Source organism: Pan paniscus, chromosome 12 (assembly GCF_029289425.2).
Source record: "Pan paniscus chromosome 12, NHGRI_mPanPan1-v2.0_pri, whole genome shotgun sequence".
Classification (NCBI taxonomy): domain Eukaryota; kingdom Metazoa; phylum Chordata; class Mammalia; order Primates; family Hominidae; genus Pan; species Pan paniscus.
This window is the reverse complement of record NC_073261.2, coordinates 111,844,962-111,871,837: the sequence shown is the minus strand read 5'-3', so window position 1 is coordinate 111,871,837 and position 26,876 is coordinate 111,844,962. Positions and strand designations below refer to the sequence as shown.

Below are 26,876 nucleotides of genomic sequence, written 5' to 3'. Positions count from 1 at the left end.
TATTATCTGGCAACCCTTCTCAAGGATAATTTTATCAACTCTAAGAAGCAATAGAGCCCCCTGACTTTTTGGAGCTGGCGAACTAAGGACACACCCCCTACCCACAACATTGAGGTCCTGTGAGATTTTCCATGTGTCTTTTAAGGCCAGAGTCAAATTCAGTCCCAGGAATGAGCACATAGTGCAGGAGAAGCCTCAGAAGATTTCACAGCCCCCATGATCATTGAGAGAGAGTTAGTTGTGTGTATGTGTAGGTGCGGGTGGGTAGGTGTTTCTTGTACTCTCTTGATTCTATTTTATAAGAGACACCATCATTTACCTGGGGATATGACGAATACTTTCCTAGGTATAGTCAGGAATACTGTATACTACTGTTTTTTATCCCACCTATTTATCCCAATCTGGATTGTCACTTTACACCTGGCTATTTCTATAGCTTCCTCACCTGTCTCTACCCCTCTAGCTCCTCTATCCAAACACCTGTGCCTATAGTGATGTATCTAACCACAGAATCATCACTCCCAAATAAAGGCTGAGCTCCTTAGTGGGGCAGTCAGCATCTTCCATGGTCTGGCCCTTATCTTCACCAACTTGCATTTCCTTCAACTCTCAGCTTATACTTGGGCCGCACAGGACTTTTTGTAGAACACGTAGTTTTCATTCATACTTCCATGGCTTTCTATGTTGTCCCCTTAACCTGATTACCATTCTAAATTCCAGAACAGCAAACTCTTATTCATCTATGCTTTATGGCCGAGCTCCATGCTAGCCCCTCAGGTGGCTTTAGTCATTTTCTTTTGTAGTTCCCATTGTAGTTTGTTAGCACCCCCAGACTCTCTCTTCAACTACAAATACCATTTATGTCTGTCTCTTCCTAGGTCTACTGGGGAAGGCTCTGTGACTTGCTCTTTTTTGCTGCTGGAAAGTCTAACACTTGCAGTACGTGCTAAATTAGAGTCTATTCACTCAATGGAGGAACTGGGGAAGGTATGTGAGGAATACCGCCCAGCATCTATCTAGGAGGTAAACCACAGTAGGAATGGGCTAACGGTGTGTATCAACTTATACGAGATTCTCCTTAAGAACCATACAGTAGAAATTTAGTTTCTGTTTAGAAAATAAGCTGGAATGATGTGAACCTTCACTGTGGTATATTATACTGCAAGTGATGGGAGATTAGCTATACAGAGTTTAAAAGGTTTCTCTGTCCTGGGTATAATGGTACAAACATTTCTTCTTGAATGAACTTTATGAGTTTCATTACTATGGAAATATAGATTTTTCTCCTCTTGGTCATTTAATTTCTGCCCAGGTGAGGTAGTTGTGGGTGTTGCAAATTTCGAAGGCACCTGAGGTTTGATTTGCAAGAATTAAAGATGAGACTAGACATTTCTTGAATAGACCACTGTAGTGAATGGGCTGTAGACTGCCCGAGATGTTCAGTCAGCGGAGAAAGAGTCTACTGAAAACCTAAGTATTGTTTACCTTTTGGAAAGTAAAATCTCTCCCAATCTTACTAAGCAAATTCATCTACATTTACCTACAGCATGTATGGGGTGGGGGGGTGGGGGCAGAAAATCACCTTGCCTGACCTTCCAATAGGGGGAGCAGAAGAAAAACAGCCTCCTTTGATTGACGGTTGGACCTCCAGGCTGGTTGAACAGCTAGAATAATTTGAAATGCAGTTGAGCACTGAGAATGTAACTAGATTAATGTCTTATGACATATATATGCTTTTATATTGATGTGTTCCTTGGAACTCCTAGGAGGAGCACCCCTTACTTTTATAGGGAGTTATTATTCTCTTAGCACCTCTGGACATTTAATTTAGTTTAATCTGGTTCTGGACATGGTTAAGGTTGCCTGTATCTAAGACAAGCTACTTTAATTTGGGATTTTAAACCACAATATCCTGTTGAGAAAAAAAGTGTCAAAATTCTAGAGAGCTTCTTTAGAGTGAAATATTATTACTAATTTGGGATTCGAAATCCAGGTAAATAGAGGTTCTGGTAAAATATTGCTTATGCCCCGAGAGCAATTTCCAGAGTAGACAATGGAGGAGATTTTTCATTATGCAGCCTCACTATTCGGATTTCAGAAATCAGTGCCCCTTGCATGTGTCTGCTTTATTTGTGTATAATTTTATAAGACAGGATCTATGAAAGAAAATGGGAGGAGAGGTAGTTACTCCATCCTTTATAGGCCAACAAAACAAAGGCTCTAAATCCAGATTAATTCTGCATATGTTACTTCCTTACAGCCTTTAAGGACTTTCCGTAACTCATAAGATAAAACCAACTCCCTGGCAGCACGCAAGCTCTGCTCCAGTCTGTCCGGTACTCCCCTCCTCCAACCTCAACACCCAGCCTCTGAAGCTTCATCCCCTGATCTTCACAGTGCATTCTCACTGGGAGCCATCTGTACTGGACCACCTACCTTTCCCCAAAAGCCTAGTAATTGTATGCCTTTGCTCAAGCTGTTTCACTTGTATGGAACATTCTTCTCCTCTACTTGGCACATGTAAAAGTCCTCCTCATCCAGAGTCCTGGTGAGAATGCTGTTCACTTACCAGCTGTTCTGTGAAGCTTCTCCTTTTCCTACAACACCCCCTACAAAAACAGCTAAAACTGGCCAAATTCATCCTCTCCCATTTGAACTTCTGGTGTAGCACTTTCTCCAAACATTTAATGATCATGCCGTCCATTTAATATTACAGTTTTCAGCCCCTAAACTATGTCAAACATAATCTATTTAAGTTAATGAGAACCTGATTGCCTTCTGAAATAAGTTTGAGGAAGGTGTCTTGGCACTTTGATCTTTGATTGGTTAGTAACTAGTATCTGGTCCATAGTAGGTCCTCGATCAATACTGACTTAATTCTCTGAATCTAATTTAATTCAAAAACAACTATTCTACAGCAAGAACAGTAAGTTGTATTTTGAAATTAATGTCCTAGTGGGAGATAAACTCCTTAAACATGTGTTGGGTCCCTAATAAAGGCAAGCATTTTTTTTTTAATTTCACGTGGATACAAAGCATAGTCTAGATTTCAAGAACGAGACAGGACAAAGGAGACAGGCCCACTATTAGCTATAATCCATTATAGCCTGGAATATAGGTAATTACCCAGGTATAATTTTTTAAAAAATACCATAGGAGGTCAAAGGAAGAATCACTTGAAGGTATACATCAGCTTCAAAAATCAGTCATTGACTGGCATGGCATATTTGGATGATGTTTCTGAGATAATTACACATTTTTGTTAATTTTTTATTATTAGGTGGAAATATAGATAAATATACTTTCTTGTTATTTAAATATAATAGACTATCTTCTGTCATTGTATATTAAATACTATTTTAGAGTGAGTTTGGTCTTATGAAGTCTGTAGAAGTACAGTTTAAATGTGCTTAAGCGAAGTCCTTTTGATGTTGAACTACCAAGATCAGCAGATTATTAGCATTGGATTTAACAATTAATTCACCTCCCAGTGTATACTTGTAGACACGGTCTTTGATTGATAGATTGATTGGATGTCTAAGATTCATTTCACAGGGTTGGGACAGGTTCTTTAATCGGTAACTGTGAAAATACAAGAGCTTCTTGGAGTGGGGCTGGACCCAAAGCAGTGATGACCTGAGAGGATAGTCCCACCCAAGGAGAGAGGCCGAGCTGATAGACAGGAAGACAGGGTCATAGGCCAGTGCTGAGGAGCTAGGGGAGCTATAAAGAGAAAGAACAAGCAGGATGTTGGAGCTATGAGGACAACTATTAGATGCAGTGTGCAGAATGTTTCAGGACCAAGACCCTTTTCCAAAGTAGAAATAATAATTGAGGTGCAACAGTTGCTAAAAGGGAATTAACAACTCTAAAAAATGGTATTGGCTCACAATCTATATAAATATTTCAATTTTAAAGCATATTGTGTTTAATTTAAAATGGCCTTCTGAAGGAAAAAGCAAAACAGAAAACCTGTTAACTTTGACAGTATTCTTTCAATATAAATAATTGAATTTCTTTGAAGAAAAACAAATCTGAGCCTCTTGTCCAAAGAAATCTTGAATTTGCTCATGTGTTTCCAATGGCCTTTGGCACATAGCTTTGGCTTTCTAAATGCCTCTAATAACTACAGTAAATGTCTCTATGAAATTCAGCACATCATACAAATGAAATGTTCCTTCTTGTGTGCAATTCCCATTTACTTTAAGAAGGAGAAATTCCAGATTATATACAAAGATTGATAAGTTTGCCAAAATATCCAGGTATATAACCATCAGCTTCTGGACTGCAATTCCTTAATGTTAATGAATTCCAAAGAAAAACAGCTGACTTTATGCATTTATTTTAATAAGGCTGTGAAAACAGTCCATTTACACTGTAAAAACCCCTTGTCTTTTAAAAATGCTAGGCGGAATCTTTTAATAAATTAAATTTATCTGCCTGTCAAATGGACAAGAACTTTCAAGGAGTATTGCTGATGTTGTAGTTCTACTTTTCCAATAGGATTACATTTGGAATTTAATAAGGGATGCTTAGAGGAAGAATCCATCTATCAGGGTAATTTTAAGTAACAAATATTTATATAATATCTTAAGTCTCCAACCTTATAGGGCCACAATGATTTTGTTTCCTTTGAAAAAACCTTTTATTACTTACAATAGTGTCCTGAATATCATATTTGCTTATAAAGATGAAATAACGCAAGGAGGCAACTAAGTCTACAACATCAGAAGAATAATTATTGACATTTGCTCAGAAATGTATAGCTTACGTAGTCAATTGTCCTCATGACCAACCTTGTGTCTGTCAGGTCTTACTGTTCCCTGCATACAAATAGGGACACTGAGGCTTGGAAGGGGAAAACACCCAACTCAGTATCACATATCTTGCATTTAGTACACCCAGCACTTTAACTCAGGGGTTCTGATCCAAAACGTTAACATCTGTCTGTCCCTTGTAAGATTTTCCTGGAATAATCAAATGTCTCCCTCCACCTTTTTCTTATAGAACAAAACCCATTTAATGTTTTCAGTGAATGCGCGGGGTATTTATATCAAAGCTCTCGTAGTGGCCAGTTAATGAAGATGAGCTCTTAATTTTTCACAATGATCTACCTTAGAGAGGTAGGTATCAGGGTATTCAAAAAGGCAAATCCATTCAAACTCTGGACCAATTGTATAACACACGCCAACCACCTATACTTGATGTCCAACCTCCTGGAATGAAAGTCTCAAGTACATGTCCAAATGTCAAAATGGAATCAAGCCTCAATTTTCAGATTCTTTTGTTTTTCATCCTCAACTTTAGAAACAGAGGTGCATCTGTTGGATAATAGTCAAGGCGTCTGTGTCGGTAACCAGGGGTCCAAGGTAATTCTCAAAGGACTTTTCATTTATTCATCAATAAATACTATGCTGTTGATCATGTGTTGGGAAAAATGTCTTTCAAAAATAAGCTGAACAAGAACAAATGTCAATACATAGCATGCTCTTAATAAGAAGTTAAATATTCTGGATAAAAAGTGTATTTGCAATTTTAATTAAAATTTTTCCAGCAACAACCTGCAATAGTTGTACAAAATAATAACTGTTTAGTGACTGGCCAGGCCTAACAGCAGGGTAATGACATGAGACAGGCCAGGCACTAATCTGGATGAAGGACCTATTTACACATGTAAAGATCCCTATTTAACTTAGCTGGAAGAGCATTACCATGAGATGCTGCAGTAAAACAAGTTACCCATGACCATCCTCATTAAAACATATCTGGTATCCATTTCTAAATGAGATTAGTTATTCCTCATGAACCATGAACTCACTGGAGATCAAAATAGACCCAAATAAATGAAACCCACTCAGTAAATAGTCTCAGAGAAAGATGGTATACTGGAAAGGACATTGGACTTGAAAAACACGTGGCTACACATCCAACTCTTTGCTTCTTGGACAAGTCACTGCCTTGAGCCTCTATCCCTCAGCCTTTCAACAGGAGACTATGAACCCTAACTCACAATGTTAGGATGAAGCTGACTAAATGTCTATAAATCTGTCCACCCACAATCCTTTGTACATAAAAGGCAATCAGCAGACATTAGCTGAATTAAGTTAAAATACTAAGTGAATTTTCTTTTATCACTGAGATTGCAGGTTTCCTAATTTTTGAATGTGTTTTATTTGTCTTTATAGGTGATAAATCTTTGGAGAGAATGGGTCTTCTCTTACTTATTTTTTAACCCCCTTAGCTGAATTTCAAACATGAAGTAGTTCAAACACTTCTTGATAAAAGTCAAAGGGCAACTAAAATTTTATCCAAATAGAGGTGCTCTGAGGACAATGAAAATGGGTGTTTCTTAGAACGAATATATGAACTACTTGCTGTGGACTCAATAATTTTACCCTCGCCAAATCCATATGTTGAAATCCTAACCCCCCAAGTGATGATATTAGGAGATGGGGCCCTTGGGAGCTGTTAGGTCATGAGGGTGGACCCCTCATGAATTGGAATAGTACCCCTATAAAAAGACACTTAAGACCTTGCTTTTTCTCTCTATTAGCCATGTGAGGATACAATGAGAATATAGCAATCTGTAACATTAAGAGGGCCATCACCAGAACTTGATCATGCTGACACTGTGATCTCAGATTTTCAGCCTCCAGAACTGTGAGGATAAGTCACTCAGTTCATGGTATTTTAACCCAAATGGACTATGACACTATTCTATTAAAGGAAGTGCGAATACTTCCTCCTAATATTTTATTCAATGACTGCATCTAAGCTGCACTGAAAGTCTAAAAATAGTACCCACAGCTGTGTTCCCATGGCCAGAGGATTCTCCAGGCATTATCCTCCTACCCTTCACTGAGAACTATTGCACTCTTGTCTATGTTCACTGCTTTTAAGGACTTCCCAATGCTTACAGTTAACTTCTCTGCCCTTTCAACTGAAAACTCTATTGCAAGGTTTATCTCTGTTGTATATTGGAGGAAGGTCTTACACGCATGATTCTTTATTATAAAAGTTATGTTTTTATTTGTGTGTTTACTCAGACTTTTAAAAGTGAGAGGAAAATTGTATAAATATTGTGTTCCTCAGTCTGTAGAGGCATCAGTTCCTCATAGACTCTGTCTCCCCTTTGGAGCCTCTGCCTATTTTATTAGCACAGCAGTTCTCAACCTTCTTGGTCTTAGGGCCTTTAAATTACTGGGGAGGTCAAAGAGTTTTTTTCTATGGAAATTATATTTGTCAACATTTGCCACGATAGAAATAATACTAGGTTTAAAAATATTAACACTTTTTAAAATTCCAAATCACAAAACTACTACCTGTTACACAGTGATGCTTTTTGTAAAAGTAACTATATATTCCTAAGAGAAGAGTGAGAAGAGTGGCATTGTTTCACACTTTTGCAAATTTTTTAAATGACTGTTTTAATAGAAGACAACTGGATTCTTATGTCTGCCTTTGCATTCAAACTGTTCTCATATAACACATCCTGTAACCTTTGTCAAACTCCTGTAAACACTTGTATAAGAATTAGAGTAGAAAAGCCAAAATGGTAGAATTGTGAAAATGGTTTTGAGCTTGTGCATCCTGTAAAAGAGTCTCCGGGATCCCACAGGATTCAGGACCACACTTTGAGAATCACTGCAATGAGATCTTGCCTAGCTTTCCAAGTAGCTTCCAACTAGCTTCTCCTGGTGTTCGTACTCAGGACGTCCATCTGCCAAATCACCACATCAGTGAAATACACATGTAACTGGCATGAAGTAATACAATCAAAACTATCTTGTTTTTTTTTTGAATCCCACATTTATTCATGAAGGTAGTTTCTCCCCTGTCACTGGGTAAAGTCAGGCCAGTTCATTAACTTTTTCTCTTCTCTCTTAGGTAACAGAAAGTTCTACGGTGCTCCAAGTTACAGAAACAAAATCTCAAGTGGAGCTTGAAAAGCCTATATCCTTCAAAGAGTCAATTTACAACTTCATTAAAAGTCCTGGGACTTGCCTCTCTCCCAGTGGGAACAGCTTTGCCTGTCTTTACTTTTTGACCTATGTTGATAACTCTAGACCCCACTCCTCTAGAGCATGAGCATGTGTAGGGGTTGGGGGAGGGGGGATGTAGAGAGGATGGTGGAGGAAGGCTGGTAAAGCAGTCAGGAAATGTATGACTTCATTGGCACTTTTAATAAATAAAAACATTGTGTTTTTCTTGTGCCTAGCAGAATTTTAGAGTTGGATCTTTGTCTCATGGATGCTCTTAGGAGACCCACCAACCACCAACTCCTGGTATTGCAACTGGACCCTCTCTACCTGGGTGAATGTACTCTTTTCAGCAACCATTTCCTCCCTCCTGTTGCCAGGTAAGGTGAGAAGCAATTCCTCTGCCTAGAAGCTCTGCCGGGTGAAATATCAGTAGATCCCACCCAAGCTTTCTCTTGCGTGTAGCCTATATCCAGCACAGGAGCATAGGCTAATCCTGCAGTTGGCCAGCCTCTTGTCCTCTGGATATCCTGGGAGGGAATCCTGATGAAGGAATCTCCAGTGGTTTACTGAAGCCCTTTGGTCTAGGCCTGAGGTGAGATAGAATTGCTCCATCCTATGCCCAGGAGGCCTGCGTGGACTGACAGTGCACCACCGTCCTCAGAAATCCTCTCTCCCTGTAGGCTGTGGTCTGAATCTTTGTGTCTTCCCAAAATTCATATGTTGAAATCCTAACGCCCCAGGTGATGATATTAGAAGATGGGGCCTTTCAGGAGTTGACTAAAACTTCAGGGAAAAGCCCTCACAAATGGGATTAGTTCCCTTATAAAATAGGTCCAAGGAAACTTGCTCACTTCTAACACCATGTGAGGACACAGTGAGAAGGCACCATCTATAAGCCAGAAAGCAGTCCCTCACCAGACATAGATCTGCTGGCACCTTGATCTTGGACTTCCCACCCTCCAGAACTGGGAGAAATAAGTGTATATTGTTTATAAGCTACACAGTTTATGATATTACAGCAGCCCAAACAGACATTGTATTTCCTCAATGTTGGTTTAAGAGTTGTCTAAACCAGTTTCTTATTATCATACTGTGGATGTTTCTAGCTCTCACTGTAGCATTCCACCTCTTTTCTGTCTCAGTGACTTAGTCAAAGCATCTAGTTGAACACTCTGTTATTTAAAGAAACCAGCATTCACTGGCTGTTCCCAGCTCCAGGAACTCAGGTGGATTCATAATTTGTTCTGTTTCCTTGCTCTTAGGAAAAGTACTGACAGCTCATAATTGGTTGTATTTCTTAGGATATTTGCATTTAAACTAGAAGCAATGCTTTCTTTTCTTGGTATAATCTGTCTTACATTTTTGAAAGTAATAGCTATTCATTAAATTACATTTGAAAATGCAGGAAGAAAGAAAAAAATTGTCTATAATTCTACCACTCATATAAAACCACTATTCACATATGTGTACTTTCCTCTATTAACCTTTCAAAGCATGCCTCAATTTTAATTGTATTCACACAAATACAATTTTATGCCATACATTTTACTTATTAATATGCTATTAGCATCACCAATGTCAATATAAACTCCATGTAAACATCAATTTAATGGTTGCAAAGTATTACATCAACTGGATATGCCATGGCTTATTTAATCACTGTATTTATTGTTAAATATTTGCATTGTTTACACTGTTTAGTATTGAAAACCACGCTGCAATAAATATCTTTGGATAGATACTTTTTTCTTTATTTTGGGTTATTTCCTCAGAATATATTTCTGGATATGGAGTGACTGAGTAAATGAACATGAAAGATTTTAGGATACACACATACACATTTATGTGCATATACACACACTGTTTTGCAAAAAGCTAACATATGCCTATGTTCATGGCCTATCACAATCATTGATACGTGAAATCTCACATTCTTTATTGATTGATTTCTTTTTATTTACGATCTTAATTTCCATCCCGCTCATCCTCATCATAGGACCCGAGTCTAATAGGCTTTATATATATCTCTTTATTTGTACATGGTCATATTAGCATGAATTTTTATTTTGTGTTTACGTACTATAAATGCACACAAATGATGTTGTGCTATGGATCTCATATTGTTTCTTTTTTTTTCACCTAGCACTAGGTTTTTAAGATCTATTTACATCATAGATCCGTCTAAGACTACTGGGTGCTGCCTGATTTGCTTCTATGCATCCATTATGCTATACTTCTCTTAACTAGCAGACTTCCCTGGATTGCATCTAGCTCTGCACTACAACAAATAGTGCTGCTATTATTTTCCCCAGTCCTTGCCACCTCCTGGGTAAGAGAGAATGCTAGGTCATCAGACATACATACACCTTTCTGAACTAAGTACTGCCTTATTGCTTTCCAGAGTGGTTCCTCCAGTCTGTGTTCTCAGCAGCTGTGCATATGAGTCTCTGTAACCACAATTCCCATCCATACTTGGCATTATCCATCTTCCTAATTTTCCCACTCTGGCAGTTGCAAAGTGATATCTCATGGTTGTTTTCATTTGTATTTCCCTAAATAGCAGGGAGTTTGAGCATCTTTTCATATGTTTGTTAGTCATTTGTGTTTCTCTAATCTGATTTGCCTGTTTATATCTTTGTCCATTTATCTGATAGGGTTTTCATTTTTTCTCATTATTATCATAAATATTAATAATGTATTTTACATTTTTGATAGAATTTTATATTTTTTGAGAAAATCTTGTGGTTTTGTTTAATAGATTGATTCATAGTTTTTTTGTTATATCTAAGGTGAATGTACATATTGTAAGTTGGTGATAAATTTATTTTTTGATAAATGCTATTAATTTTTATGTATTGATTTTATTCCAGTAGTCTTGGACCTTTCTTTTTGTTTCTCAACTTTGTCAGTTCAATCATATTTTTTTAAAAAATAGAGTCTGCACGTTGGAGGCCGAGGTGGGTGGATCACAAGGTCAAGAGATTGAGACCATCCTGGCTAACACGGTGAAACCCCATGTCTACTAAAACTACAAAAAATTAGCCGGGCATGGTGGCATGTGCCTGTACTCCCAGCTATTCGGGAGGCTGAGGCAGGAGAATCACTTGAATCCAGGAGACAGAGGTTGCAGTGAGCCAAGATCACGCCACTGCACTCCAGCCTGGGTGACAGAGCAAGACTCCGTCTCAAAATAAATAAATTAAATAAATAAATAAAATCTGTTTTTTTCCCCTAGAAATTGAGAGAAGCTCTTTAGAAATTGGGAAAATTAGCTCTTTGCCTTAATAAGGCAAATGGCTTATTAGCCCTTTGTTTGTGAATGTGTTACAATTACTTTTGCCTATATTTTGGTGATTTTGCCATACCATTATGAAATAGAATGTATCAGTTTTTTATTTTGTATCTCGCTACACAGGCCCTTTTTAAAGAAATTATATTGTGTTTTATTCTAGTAGGTTTATATTTTCATTAATTCAGATTTAAATATTTAATTTATTTGCAGTTTATTCTGTTATTAAGAAGTGAGGTATAGATCCAAATTTATTATTGTAATGGCTACACAGTTGAATAAGCCCTCTTTCCCTATTGACTTGAAATGTCCTGTTTATCATATTCTACATTTTTTCATCTATATGTGGGTCTATTTCTTAATTTTATATTATTTGTCATTGGTCTGTGTTTTAATGCTTTAGGTTTATGCCATAAAAATTACTGTAGCTTTAGTTATTATTTTAATAGCCAATAGGACTGATCATCCCTCGGGACCTCCTTTTCAGAATTTTCCTGCATATTTTTACTTATTTATTTTATTTCATTTTATTTGTTTTACTACACTGACTAGAACATCCAGTATAAGATTAAATAGAAACCATGTTAACAAGTACTTTCATATTTTTCCTGATATTAAAGAAAGAGCTTCTAAAGTTTCAACATTATGTATAATGTTTACTGTACATTTTTGGTAGGAACTCTTTATTAAGCTAAGGAAGTTCTTTTTATTTCTACTCTGCACTACACACCAACCACAAAGTAAAATTGAAAAGACTGACAATACCAAGTGCTGCTGAGGATGTGAAGTCCCTGGATCTCACATACACGATTAATGGGCATTTAAACTGATAACAGTATCTTTGGGAAGTTTCTGCTAAGCTTGGAAATACTCATACATTATGACCCAGCAATTTCACTGAGGTATGGATCCTAGAAATGTGTACATAGGTGTAACAAAAGATGCGTACAAGAATCTTAAAAGTAGTGTTATTAGTCATAGCAAAAGACTGGGGAAGACTCAAATCTCCAACAGTACAGTAGACAATTTGTGCTGTATTCATATAGTGGCATACTCTACAGCAATAAAAGTCATTGAATTGCTCTTGCATGCAATAATATGATGAATCTCATTAACATAATGCTGGACAAAAGAGTACATATTCGTCTGTTTACACCAAGTTTTTAAAATAACAAAACTAAGCTATGGTGTTATATATAAAGATAGTGGTTACTTTTGGATAGAACACAGTGAATAGGAGAAATATTAAGGGGCCCTCTGAGGTGCTGATCACATTCTATTTCTTAATCTGGGTGGTAATTATATGGCTGTGTTTTTATTTATTTAAATAAGTTTTTAAAATATTTAAGTTTGTTGAATGAATAATTCAATAAATGAAACAATCAATGAAATCCAGTGTAAATTAAATTGAAAAACACTCTTGTATTAGAAACGAGGAAATATGTTTGTTTTGTTTTGTTTTCATTTTGCCTCATTCTCCCTGTGATGAGCTATGAGACCTTTCATCAAGTCACTTTTCCACTTCGGACCTCTGTTCCTTTTTTCTCAAAGTTGGAGACTGAATTAAATGATCTTTAAATATCCTCCAAGTTCTAAAAGTCTGTAAGGCCTGTTCCAGATGTCACTTACATTTATAATTTTTATGAACTTTTATTGAAATAACTGGCTTCTTTTGTTATTCTTTATACTCATTCAGACACTTCCCTTTATCCCTTGGCTTTCCTAATAGCTTCCCATATGATCCTGTTAACACAAACTGCCTGTGCCAATCAATAGCTATTTTTCTCATTCTAAGTTAGCTCCATTTTTAAAGAATATCTTAGTCCATTCAGGCTGCTATTAAAATACCAAACTACCCTGAACTGGGTAGCTTATAAACAACAGAAATTTATTTTTCATACTTTGGAGGCTGGGAAATCCAACATTAAGGCTTTGACAGATTGGGTGTCTGGAAAGGACCCTCTTCCTCATAGACATCTGTCTTCTCACTCTAACCACAAATGGCAGAAGGATTGAGAGGTCTCTCCAGGGCCTGTTCCATGTAGAAATGAATTCCATTCATCTCTCCAAAGGCCTAATCACCTCCCCAAAGTCCTACTTCTTAACATCCTCACTTTGGGGTTAAGGACTTCAACACACGAATTTTAGGAGGATAGAAACATTCAGAACATAGCAGAGAGTAGGCTTGGCACAAATCTTTGCCCGTATATTTTTTGTACCTACGAAACTGAAAAACAGCTCTAGTGACTCTATCTAAATAACCAGCTTGTATTTTTAGAAAACCACATTCTGGGCCATAAGGGAAATCAATCAGAAGAATTCCAAGTCTTCCACTGATGGTTCTTGATCAGATAGGATTGAAGACACCAAAAATATCCTACCCACTATTCCTGTGACAAAAAACTATTAGCTATATGCCTTTAAACACTCTCCCTGTCTACAATAAGAGCAAGTCTAATATTGAGTTCTCTACACAGCTTCCAAGAATAAACATTATTTATCTTGCACCTTGGTGTGACTAGGTTCTGAAAAAGGAAGTGCAAACAGGAGTGATGTTCGGTTTCCTGACTGGGCCCTGGAGGGATGAGGTGTGCCCCTCCCAACTCTATTTTCTCTTTCCTGCTGGCGGGCATGGAGATGAAGTAGTGCACAATTTATGGCTTTATAGACAAAGAAAACTCTGAGAATGTTCGAGAAACTGGATCAAAAGGAGCCTGGGCTCCTGAGAGATTCATAGCCCACAGCCGCCATCTCCATGGCATCTTCAGGCTTTTTGAAAGAAGCAAAGTAATTTCTGCCTTGTGTATACCACTGTTACTTTCAATTTTTGTCACCAGGTGCTGAAACTATATACTAACCAATATACTCCTTAAATGTGTTATTGGAACAAAGCACCATGTGTTATTGGAACCATTACTAGTGACTTTCTATAATATGCAGATTGAACTAGACAACTGCACTACCCTCTTTCCTAAAGTTTTTAAATTTAATGTTAACATTCAAGACAAGACTATTCTTCCTCTCTTCCTAACTTGGCTCTGTATCTTGCAAGAGGCCAAACACTGAAAACAAGAAAATTCAGCACTGGGACTGATACTCAAACTGACCTTAAGATACTAACAAATGAGCCAATTTATCACGGTCTAGGCTTTTTGAAGGACTATTTTCAGAAAATACCTGGGAAAGAGAATAATTTAAAGTGTAGGGGTCAATAATCTGAACTCATTAATATCATTCATTAAGGAAACAAAAAGCATGGTTCTTTGGACTGGATAGTTAAAGGTGTTTTGAAATTCTCTCTTCTTAGAGAAACAGCGAATGTCTCTTATGGTAAAGACCAGAAAGAGAGAGATGGAGAGGTGTAAAATTTAGAGAAGAATGAGAAATGCATAAATGGTTAGAGATGCAGAATATGTAAGGCATCAACACAATATATTTTGCAAAATTGATCCATCTTATGGATAATAGATTAAGAACATAGATATCCTTTCTCATACTTATTGTTTGCTACTACTGCCACCAAGGGAAAAAGACACAGAAGATACTGCACTCAATTGTTATTGATTCAACATTTCCTATATGCTGGGCATTCTTCAGGTGGCTGGTGAACAGAATAAAGTATCTGCCCTCATGCAGCTTACATAGGGGAGACAAACAATAAGTGAACACACAAAAATATACCAGATAATATGAAGTGTCCATAAGTGCAACAAATAATTTTAAAAGTCCAATAAATACATAGTGAATTATGTGATGGGGAAATGTGCTGTTTTAGAATGAATGGTGAGGTCTGCCTCTCTGATCAATCGATATTTAAACAGAATTTTGAATAAAGTGAGAGAGTGGCAGAGAGCCATATCTAGGAGAAGACTTTTCCAAATACAGGGAACAGTAACAGAAAAGGCCCTGAGGGTGGAGAGAACAGGATTCTTTGAAGCACAGATAGCAAACCATCACAGGAATGCTGCCACTCCCCCATCCCCCACCCAGCCATGTCCAGGGAAGATGACACAGGTATGAATCCCTGCACTTCTCACTGAACTAAGACAGGTACAGAGTATTTCTGAACACTAAGAGTAAGTGCTAAGATGAAAACCATTTCTTGTCACTGCCTTACAGGTTAGGCTTCTCAGTTCCCGACCATAATCCTATCTTCAGATTGTTTGACCTTCCAGTGTCACTGACACTATAACGGATATGGTTGGAAGAGGGGATAGGAAAGTCATCGTGTTGGGATACCTCATCGATTAATTTCTTATACTTCATACTATGCGGTATTGCTATGTATCAGGCACTCTGCTAAGTCTTAAGAATACATAAATAAATTATTTCATTGTGTCATAAATAAGAAAGATATGGAAGAAAAATCATTACAATACAGTGAAAGAGATACTGTGAGAGCTCTGAAAATCATACGCCTAAATTGACAGGTAATGGAGCATTGCCAGGAAAGGACTCATGGGAAGTGGGAAGGGCAAAGGCTTTAGGACCTAATAGTCTTGTGTTTTATCCCAATTGTGTCACTTTTTAGCTAGCTGTGTGACTTTTGTGCTATTAAATTTACCTCCCTGAGACTAAGATAATATTTGCTAATCATGTGGTCATAAAACTTAGAAAGAGGTACTGTAAGCACATTGCATAGAGGCCAGCACATAGTAGACACTCAAATAGTAGTTTTTATTTTTAAAAAGTTGACATAGATGCAGCATTTGTGAACACTGTTGAGTGTTTAGATTGCCAGATGCACACAAAAGAGGAAGCAAGATTCTATGTGTTTAATCAAAGACTCATGAAAAAAAGCATAACATTATTTTTAATTTGCACTAATACAAAATAATATGCAAATTGTTTATATGATATTATTGATCATAAAATACATTCCAATATTAGAGATGTTAAAATATGAAAAATGTGCATCATTGAATCAATAAAAATGTACTTACATGTTTTGGTTTTATAGCTGGAATGCAAGATACAGGTGAAAGTGAAAATAAGAGAGGTTGGATAAGCAAGAAATAGTCATGAAGTATATTTTATATCAAATTAAGAAACCAGGACATTACCCTGTGGGCAAATGAGAGTGCCCTTAAAGATTTTAAGTTCTGAAGCGGTAGAAAAAGCTTGGAGGTATGATGGTATGGATTAGAGAAATGGCAAGACACAAGTTAATTAGGAAATATGTGGCATCCTTTAGACCAGAGATTATCACTTTGTGTACTGCAGTCACCTGTGAAGAGTTTCAAGGAATGTGATAATTTTTGTTTTCAGTCTTTTTTTTTTTACCATGATGAATCTAGTTAGAAATGTATAGGCTTTATAGATCTTTTTCTTTGACCTAAGCATTATTTAAAAATATGTCCCTTAATTTTCAAATGTTCTATAGATATTGTTTATGATTTCTAGTTTAATTCTAGTGTAAAAAGAGAGTATATACTGCATGAATTCAATGCTTTGAAATGTGTTAAGACTCTATTTATGGTCCATGTAGTTTATCTTAGTACATGTGTCATATACACTTCAAAATAATGTTTTTTTCTGCAGTTGTTTAACATGATGCTTTATATATGCCTATAGGGTCAAGTTATTTGAGTGTTGCTCAAATCTTCCATGTCCTTAAAGATTTTTTATTTATTTCTGCTATTCCTGAGAGATATCCCTTTATCATTTTTGAAATATCCCTCTATCTCTGCTTACAGTCCTTGTCTGGAAGTCTACTTTGCCTGACATGATACAGCTACACTATCTTTCTTTTGCTTAGTATTTGCATCCTACTACTTCCAACCTATGTCTTTATAATTAAAGTTTGCCTCATAAACACTGCATAACTATGTCTTTTTAAAATCTATTCTGAAAATATTGTGTCCTAATTGGAGGGGTTAGTCCAATTATATTTAGTGTAATTATTGGTATGCTTGTGTTTTAAGTCTAACATCTTGCTATTTTTCTATTTATTCCTTCTGTTATTTGTTTCTTTCGTGTCTTTTTTGAGTTAATGAAATGTCTTCAGAATTCTACCTATTTTATTTTTTGAATTTTTAGCTTTGTATAATTTTCTATAGTTTGATCTAGGAATTTTGGCATTGAATTAATATTATATTACCTGGTGTATAATTAAGAAACATACACCACCTTCCATTCTTTGTATTAGTGTTGTCATCGTTTACTTCTAAATTTGCTATAAAACCCATAGTACATTGTTGTTTTTGTCTTTAAATAATTAAATAATTCCTTTTTAAAAGAGAATTAAAAAAAAAAAAAGAACTTTCATATTAATCACATCTTTACCACAGTACTCCTCTCTATTGCTTCTCGTGGATCCCTATTTTTATTTGCTATCATTTTCCTTTAGTATGAAGAACTTAGCAGTTGCTGTAGTGCGAGACTGCTAATAACACATTTTACTGACTTTCACTTATGTGAGATGTCACTATTTCCCCTTCCTTTTTAAAACATATGTTTGCTGGATATAGACTATATTTTTAATTTTTAGGAATGTGATATCACTCCATTCTCTTCTTGTCACCATTATTTTGAATTCATAGTCGGTTGTCATTCTGATTATTTTTAGCCTATGTGTAATGTATCATTTACCACACAGTTCTAATTTTTTAATTAGTTGCTTTTCAGACATTTTTTTAAATTAGTGATTTACTACAGTTTGACTATGATATACTTAGGTGTAGTATTCTTTGCATTTATCCTTTGTGGGATTTGCAGACCTTATCTGCGGTTTGCCAATTTTGATAATTAGACACTTTCCAGTCAATCTTCCTCAAATATTAATTCCCCATTCTCTCTCTCTCTTTTTAGTAAATTACATACATATTAGCCCACTTGATTTTGTTTCACAGATCATTATAGCTCTGTTCATATTTTGCAACCTGTTTGTCTGTGTTTCAGCTAGTATTATTTTTACTACTCTATCTTCAATATCAGTTCTGTTATTAAAATTTGCTCTTAATCGTAATTTTTGAATTTTCATTGTCATATATTTTAATTATTGAATTACAGTTAGCTGTTATTTGCAATTTTCATACCTCTCCTTACAGTCTTCATCTTTTCTCCCACTATAGCCACATTTCCCTATATATTATTTAGCATATTTATCATAGTTGTTATAAATCCTGGCTTGATAGTACCTAATTTCAAACTCTGTCCACCCTGTACTTGGAAGCTGCTAAAGTCTGTGCTCAGCTCTTTCAATATTTTATTGGTTGTTTTCCTCTGGGCCTTTTGAAGTCTTGACCGCATTATGCATTTTAGGATTCAGCCAAGATTTTAAGGGAAATTTGTATACAGATTTTGAGGCTCCCCCATGTTTCCTTCCTTTTTAAGATTTCCTCTTCAATTCTCACACAATGTGATATCCTCTAATTCTAACGTTTGACTTCCCAGCCTAGTAATATGGTTACTTTATGCTTGAACTCTATACCCACATGCTGTGCAGACTGGGTCAATCATCAGGGAAAATGTTTTAAAAATACAGATTTTGCTCACTGTGATTTCCTTCTTTCACAGATTGAATTATCTCCCAGTGTCTGCCCATTTTGGGATCATTATCTGTATTTACAAGCAGCTGGGTTCTTCCTTGCCCCACAATCTATAATTATTATCAGCTGAAAGTTTAGTCAAGTTCAAGCCATTTCATTACAGGGTGCAGTAAGTCACCTTTAGTGAAGGTTCTAAAATGTACAGTTGCCAGAGTCGTCTCCCAAACCAGCTGAATCTCTGAGGGTGAGGCTCAGTTTTGTATGCTTTCAAAAGAGCTGCCAAAGTGATTTTGATGTCGTTCATCCGATGGTCCCAGAATTCCAGTTCAAACTCCAGAGATTTCAACACGGGATATCAGGCAACTCCTGAGCCAGTCTTAACTAAGTCCAGTTTAATGAAATAGACAAGGTCAAGATTACTCTGATCAAGTTCTCAGACGAGAATAGGGAGCCTCAAAGAGAGGCCAGTTAGTGCTGCAGCATGAACTATAGTCAAATTACAGCCAACAGCTCTTTTTCTTATCTGAGTAACCAGGGTGAGGGACTTAAACCGTAGCTTACGGCAAGTCTGCAAATTTATCTTGAAAGACCCTGGGCCAGGCTAGCAGGACATAGCACTCTGTATCAGCCAGAAGTAATTATGACTCTTAGGATATATTTTGATTGAAAGTGCAAATTTTAATTTCTCAAATCCACCTTTTCTACAAGGTCATCTTGTACTTCATCATGGACTAAAAGGACTATTATGTTAAATTGGAAATTTAGACTCAAGGTACAAGTCCAAGTGCAGAAGTTTGGAATTCACTAGGTTGGAGTTTTCTTTTTGTGGACATTAACAATTATTTTAAAAATATATTATTAAATCATCTTAAAACCTTATAAATGAAAAAAGTATTCATTTTGACTACCTGCTGTGGCAATTTTTATGATCCTTTTCTATTTTTAATCCCTCTGCTCTTAAGTTTTATACAACTGTAACCATAACTGACACATCATTTTAGAATAATTTGGGACAATTTTTCTTTCTAATTTTCTAATGAAACTACAGGGTTTTTAAATTTTATAATAATTGAATTAATTTAAAGTGTTCTGGATAGTTGGGCTTTGAGATTGTTTCTCATATTTTAATATTAAAAACACCTGCTATAAATAGCTTTGTACTTTTTTTCTTCCCATATTTAGCATTATTTCTTTGAAATAGGCTTCCAGAAATGATATGAATGAATAAAACTGTTTGGGCATGTTTGGCTGTGCGTCTATTTTGCCCTTCAAGAGGTTGCACTTATTACTATCTATTATTCCAATACATCTCATTCTTCTTTGCCTTTCAGCCATATCTCCTGCCAGTTCTACTCTCCAGCTTCTCACCCTCTTTAGTAAATTCCTTCTTCTGCTATTTAGATGGATTTCTCCTGTTATTCATTCAACCCCAAACATCAGCTCTAGAGCCCTGCAGAATTCCCAGGAATGTTTGGCATCACTGCCCCCCATTCTGATAAGGCTCTATAACATTCTATGCATATCGCCATGGCAACACTTACTGCATTTTAAAATTTCACCTGCTCTCCCCCACCCCTGTGTTCATCAATAGTGTTATTAAGACCCTCAGCGCCCCCAGTGAGTGTCACATGGAAGATATTTGACAAATATGTTTTGATGAAACTTTACGCCTCTAGAAATAATGAACAAACCCTGTTTCTGCACTCTGACTGCAAATTATTTCTAACATTTATTTATCTTGCTTGTGGATTATATTTAAGCATAATAAAAATTAAGACATGCACAAATCTGGGCTAGCTATAGTGAAAGATGAGAAATGTAATAAAATAAAATAATAATCTTAACAAGGGAGGGTGTGTGTGTGTGTGTGTGTTTTAAGCATTTAAGAAGGTAAGGTAAGTCACGCCTAAGGGACTCTTATCCTATTTGAACTACTAAAGTGGGCGATCTTAAGATAAATACACAATGGCTGCCTCTCCCCCAGGACAGTCAATACAATACTTCTGAAAGGCTATTAAGGTGCTGAAATGAGAAAGTAAAGATCCCTGTCTGGCTGACTCTACTTGCCATTTAATCTAACCCATTCACTATCTCTTCAAAATTCATTTTGATTTCTACAGAGAATTAACTGTTACAAAATGGCACATATTAAGTGAAGATACAGTGAGAAATAGAGAAGGAATATAAAAGCAGCTTTTCCATTTTTTTCTCCATTGAAAGACAATTCATATTTTGCTCAAAATTTGGAGAAAAAGAAGATGGGAAGTTTCAAAATTGCTAAAGCCATGACTCACACAATCTATTGATTCTTAAATGAGAAGAGAAGAATTTTACTTCCCCGGAGCAGGAAGAATCCAAAAATATTTGAGGAGAATAGTAATTGCTAACAGCTTAGAGCAAAGCTACAGAAAATATAGTCAAAGAAATTATATTGTTGAAAGTTGCCAACAAGAGATAGCATATGATTGGTTCAGTCACATACAATAATATCAAATAAAGAAAAACACTATGTAGCGTGTAAGGAGCCTTTTCAATTATACTTATTCTAAAAGGTATATATTAACTTTGGCATTTGACGAAAACGTATCAACTGTGGATCTAGTTGGGGACTGTTTAAATATTCACTGAAGAAGGATGAGGAGAAATGTGGGTGAAGGAGCCAGCTTGGGCAGGGCCAGCCAGTGGGGGCTGTGGCTGGGCTTGGTAGGGAGAACTGGAATGATCTCATTCTGAGACTGAAGGAGACACTGGGAAACTAGAGTGGGATCTCAGATTGAGTGAGCTGTAAAATCCAATCCGGAGACCCGAGAAGTCTGAACGGTTTGGCATTAAAGGAGGGTTCAAAAGCTCTCAAATCCGAAGTGGTCTTTGAAGCTGGAACTGGGTGGCAAGAGAGAGTTGCAGAGAGCAACAGTCAGGAATAGGCAGGAGTGGCTGTGAGCAATTGCCTGAAATAGATTTTGTTTTCAAGCTGTTTTCTATGTACAAGCCACAGCTTGAAGCATGGCTTTTAGAGCCAGGAGTAGGATGCATAAAGCCTCAGTAAATGTTACCAAATTGTCCTCCAGAATGATTTCACCAATCTATGTTCCCACCAACAGAGAACGTGTGTACTTCCTCACTACTTTCTTTGCCAGGATAAAAATTAAATCCTTTAATTCTTTCTCTTATTTTGCCAAATTGGTAAAGGAAAAAAAAAGATATTTTACATTTAATTTGCATTTTTAAATTACCAATAAACACACGTTTTATATATCTTTATTGGAATATATTTATTATATTTAAATATAAGTTGATTATAAATTATAATTAAATATAAATATATATATATACACATATACATATATATGTATACTTTTTTTTTAAGATGGAGTCTCACTCTGTCACCCAGGCTGGAGCACAATGTCATGATCTTGGCTCACTGCATCCTCCACCTCACGGGTTGAAGCCATTCTCCTGCCTCAGCCTCCCAAAGTCCTGGGATTACAGGTGTGAGCCACCTCAACTGGCCTAAATATAAATGTGTTTAATATAAATTATTTGATGTCTTCTGGATTTATTTATATTGCTGCTTTAATATTTTTATAATGATCTATATAAACACTAATATGTTAAGAGTATGACTACTCTCACGTTGAAATTTTCTTCATGATCCTCTATATGTATTTTCATTCTGATCTTTAATATATAAACATATGTACATATATATAAAGATTTATATATATAAATATATATGTAATTATGACCTTTAATATATAAACAGTGTGATCAAATCTCTCAAGATTTTTTCCAGTAACTTTATATTTACAATATTTTTTGTCCGAGCTGAAGTCATTTAAGAGCTCGCATTTATTCTCTGATTGTTAAATGTTTTAATTTTACAATCAAGTATTTGAATTTCTGGGTTTTATTTTGGCATAAGGCAAGAATCTTTACTGGTCAAATAATGGATCTATTTTAGCTGGTTTAAGGTGAGAGGGATTTATTACATAGTTTAAGCTAATTCACTGAATTACCAGGAGGGTAAGGGCACAAAACTTGGATGCCACACAGCCAAGAGCAAGAAATCTTCGATCACCCCATGTGAGCATTTTAGGGGAAACCCACTACTGCTGTATGCTAGGGACTGGAGAGAAGAACTCCCACTTTAGCAGCCCCAGAACAGTTAAATAACTCTACCAAGAGGCCCAGTTTCCTGGGGCACTCTTATCACTTCATGGTGCCCATTTCTGCCTTCCAATGGGCAGAGAACGTGTAGTGAACTGGGATCTCTTAGATATGCATCTAGACGTGTATCTCCTAAGCAAAACCCATGCCTTAAAAATATAACAAAGCTAACACTATGCAATGCTTATTGCATGCCAAGCATTGCTCTAAGGGCTTTTACAGATATTAACTAATTTAAGTTTTACAGTCTTCTCTGAAAGGGTATTGTTATTATCCCCATTTTGCATACAAGGAAGCCGAGACACAGAGTTAAGTGATTACCCAATATCACAAAGCTATTGGATGGCAGACCTAGAATTTTTACCCAGGCTGTCCAGCTCCTGAATCTGTGCTTTCAACCATTGTGTTGTACAGCTTGTGGTTTTAAGCTTCCCAGCTTCTATGGTACAAGAAGCCAAGTTGGAAAGAGGTGGGAGTGGGTGCTGAAATCAGTGTATTTGCACAGTCCTGCACAGGCACTAATCTAATTTTTCCAAAGAGCTGCTCAGTTTTCTAGTGCCATTTATTGAATAATCCTACTTTCTCTATTGATTTATAACATACTAATGTTCTTATGCATTGAATATTTGTTGAATGAATGAATATTTTAGAGTGTACATTTGGACTATCTAATCTAGTCCATTGTCAATTCTGGCATTTTGTGGGCTATTTTCTGTGGTTATTTGAGATGCCCTCTCTGGATCTAATCACTATGTCCACTCTTATCTGTCCCCTGTCTGCTAATGCCTAGGGACTGCATCCACGGACTCCTTTGCTCTCTGGCTTCTGGTTGGATTTGACCAGTGAAATATATCACAGGAGACAGAGGAAGGAGGTAAGGTATGTTGGAGCATTTGTTGCCTTAGCTTCCTTCTGGCCATGGGTCAGTTTGTCCCTCTAGAAGGGCTCGGCACCTGCCAGGTGTCTGTCTTCCACTGTTCTCCCATCAGTGGATTTATAACTGCCCCTGTCTCCTCACCACCTTTCATGTCTAAGGTTGGCCTGGAGTATTGCATATAATTCCTTAGTCGTTTCTCTAAAATCTGCCTACACTTTTATAAACAGTTCCTTTATTCAACTCTCCTCAAGTCACCCGGTTTTTGTGTGCCATCTGTTCAAGTAAGTCAATAACAGTACATTGTTTTAATCATTGTCATTTTAAAACATGTTTTAACATCTGGTAGGAAACATACTCAAGATTTCCACAACCTCCAAACATGCTTTGCTATTTATTTATTCTTAGGTTAGAACTACATTGAAATCTAAAATATAATGCATAAAATTTTAAAAATTATAATATAATTAAACCTGAAATTAGTTAAAATGTTTTATTTTCCCAACTGAGGACATGAAATGCTTCCCATTTACTCATGTTTCCTTCACATTCTGCTGTGAAAGTTGACAATCTTCTTATACAGATCTGCATGTTTCCTGTTATTCCTGGGTCTTGTAGAGGTTCAACAGTGTTTCGTCTATTGTTATTTTATTTTTCTCTGCTATAATTTCTATCTAGCCATATCTGGTACTTACATAAACAGTTCATTTTCATATTTTAAAAGTCCAGCCATGTTACTAACTTGTGTGTTCATTCAAACAGGTTACTGATTCTCTTGGATATCCTGGATAATCAACTCTCTTTGATGTCTTAGATAGGCAAACATGTCATCTTCTACCAATGATAATTTTACTTCTCCTTTGTAATCGCTGAAACTTTTATGTCTCTTTCATGTATTACTGAATGGTCTAATTTCTTGAAAGGTTGTGATAATGGGCTTTTAGGACCTTGACTTGCACCTGATTTTAATTGGAATGTCCCTAATTATTCAACATTAGTATGCAGTTGGTTCTTGATTTTAGATATTCTTTATAATGTTTAAGAAGTGTCTTTATAATTTCCAGTTCACTACACGTTGCTGTTATATGTGTTTTCATTTCCCATTAATCTGGAATGGGTAATAATTTCATTAAATGACTTCTCATACTTTTTGAGATTATTAGAAATGTTCCTTCTCTAATACATGAAGATTTATTAAAATAATACAACTAATTTTATAACAGCCTTTTATTTCAGGAATAAAACCGACATAGTCGTAGTATACCAATCTTTAAATACAGTTCTGGATCTTAATTTCTTGGCATTTCATAAAGTTTTTCCAATTCATTTTCAAAACTACAGATGAGATCTTTGTTCCTTCTGTGCTATCGTTGTCACATTTTGGTGAAATAAATTTGTGAAATTTCTGTCTTTTCTCTGCTTTGAAACAACTTCAGTAACATGAGAATTATTCCATAACACCATAAAATATTTAACATTGCCTGTTCCTGGGGTCATTCCATATTATAGGTTTTCTACTATGTTTTAAATTACATGTTTTATTCAGGTTTTTCATTCTTCTTGAAACATGTTTGATTGTTTATGTTTTCATTAAAAAATTAGTTTTGAGATAGTGAAATGTATTAATATAGAGCTTCCATGACTTATTCTCAATTCAAAAAAACTAAAAACTGTATTTTGAATTTGTCAGTGCTACTCTATTTTGCGTAAATGCATTAGCTTATAATCCCTGTTTGCCCTTTCTTCCTACAATTTGATTTTATTGTTATTCCTACACATTAAAATTTCATAACGTTCATCCTTAATTAACTTAATTCATTTTGATGCTTTCTTTTTTTTTTTTATTATACTTTAAGTTTTAGGGTACATGTGCACATTGTGCAGGTTAGTTACATATGTATACATAAATCATGCTGCTATAAAGACACATGCACACGTATGTTTATTGCGGCATTATTCACAATAGCAAAGACTTGGAACCAACCCAAATGTCCAACAATGATAGACTGGATTAAGAAAATGTGGCACATATACACCATGGAATACTATGCAGCCATAAAAAATGATGAGTTCATATCCTTTGTAGGGACATGGATGAAATTGGAAACCATCATTCTCAGTAAACTATCGCAAGAACAAAAAACCAAAGACCGTATATTCTCACTCATAGGTGGGAATTGAACAATGAGATCACATGGACACAGGAAGGGGAATACCATACTCTAGGGACTGTGGTGGGGAGGGGGGAGGGGGGAGGGATAGCATTGGGAGATATACCTAATGCTAGATGACGAGTTAGTGGGTGCAGCGCACCAGCATGGCACATGTATACATTTTGATGCTTTCAATAATGAAATTATTCATTATTATTCATTTCCCTGTGTGTATAGCTTTGGTCCCATTCTCTACCTTCTGTTACAGTTTCTTTATTTTTACTAGGTTTCTAATAAACATATTGCGGCTTTAATTTCCACTTAAACATAGAAATTGTTTAGGTAGTGCTTTTAAATAATTTCTAATTAGTATATCTTTGCTTTCATTATTAAAAGTGTTTTTCAACTATTGTTATTAATATCTAGTGTTACACTATCGGTATAAGAGATAATAACCTATATGATTTCTTCTTTGTAAAGTTTAATAAGGATTTATTTATGACTTGCTAACACACCCTAAATTATTTTAACTGTTATTACCTACAAATATTAAAGGCAGGCCTTAACATCTTGTCATCTTGTGGGGGAGAGGGGTACGGATTAAGACACATATCATTTTCAAGCCTATTTGTTCTCTATATGTGGAAGGGAGGCAAATACTCAATCCAAGAGTGATTCTTTTATAATGCTAATCCCATCCTTCTCCATCCCTCATACCCACTCTATAAGTACCCATGTGCTGTGGCTGACTAGAGATGAGTGGTGAAATTTTACCTTATCAGGCAATGACAGATGACTTTGTTTACAAACTTTGTCTCTTGTCCTCCCCATTCCTAGGAGATTTAGTAGGATAGGTTTTCTCCTGCCATTCTCTCCAGGTGGGTACACTAGGTGCTCTTTAGATGTCAATTAGATCAAATT

The 26,876-nt window shown here is 36.1% G+C and overlaps 1 long non-coding RNA gene and 1 other non-coding gene across 2 annotated transcripts in view; one reads left to right on the top strand and one right to left on the bottom strand.

Moving 5' to 3' along the window:
• The window catches only part of LOC117979080 (uncharacterized), a 1,348,572-nt gene that overhangs the window by 934,892 nt on the left and 386,804 nt on the right, over positions 1-26,876 (bottom strand). The window lies entirely within an intron of this gene.
• LOC100974837 (uncharacterized) lies at positions 1,584-25,600 on the top strand. The gene is made up of 3 exons (XR_003027198.4): positions 1,584-8,359; positions 23,719-23,802; positions 24,565-25,600. It is a non-coding gene; the product is annotated as an uncharacterized LOC100974837 (transcript).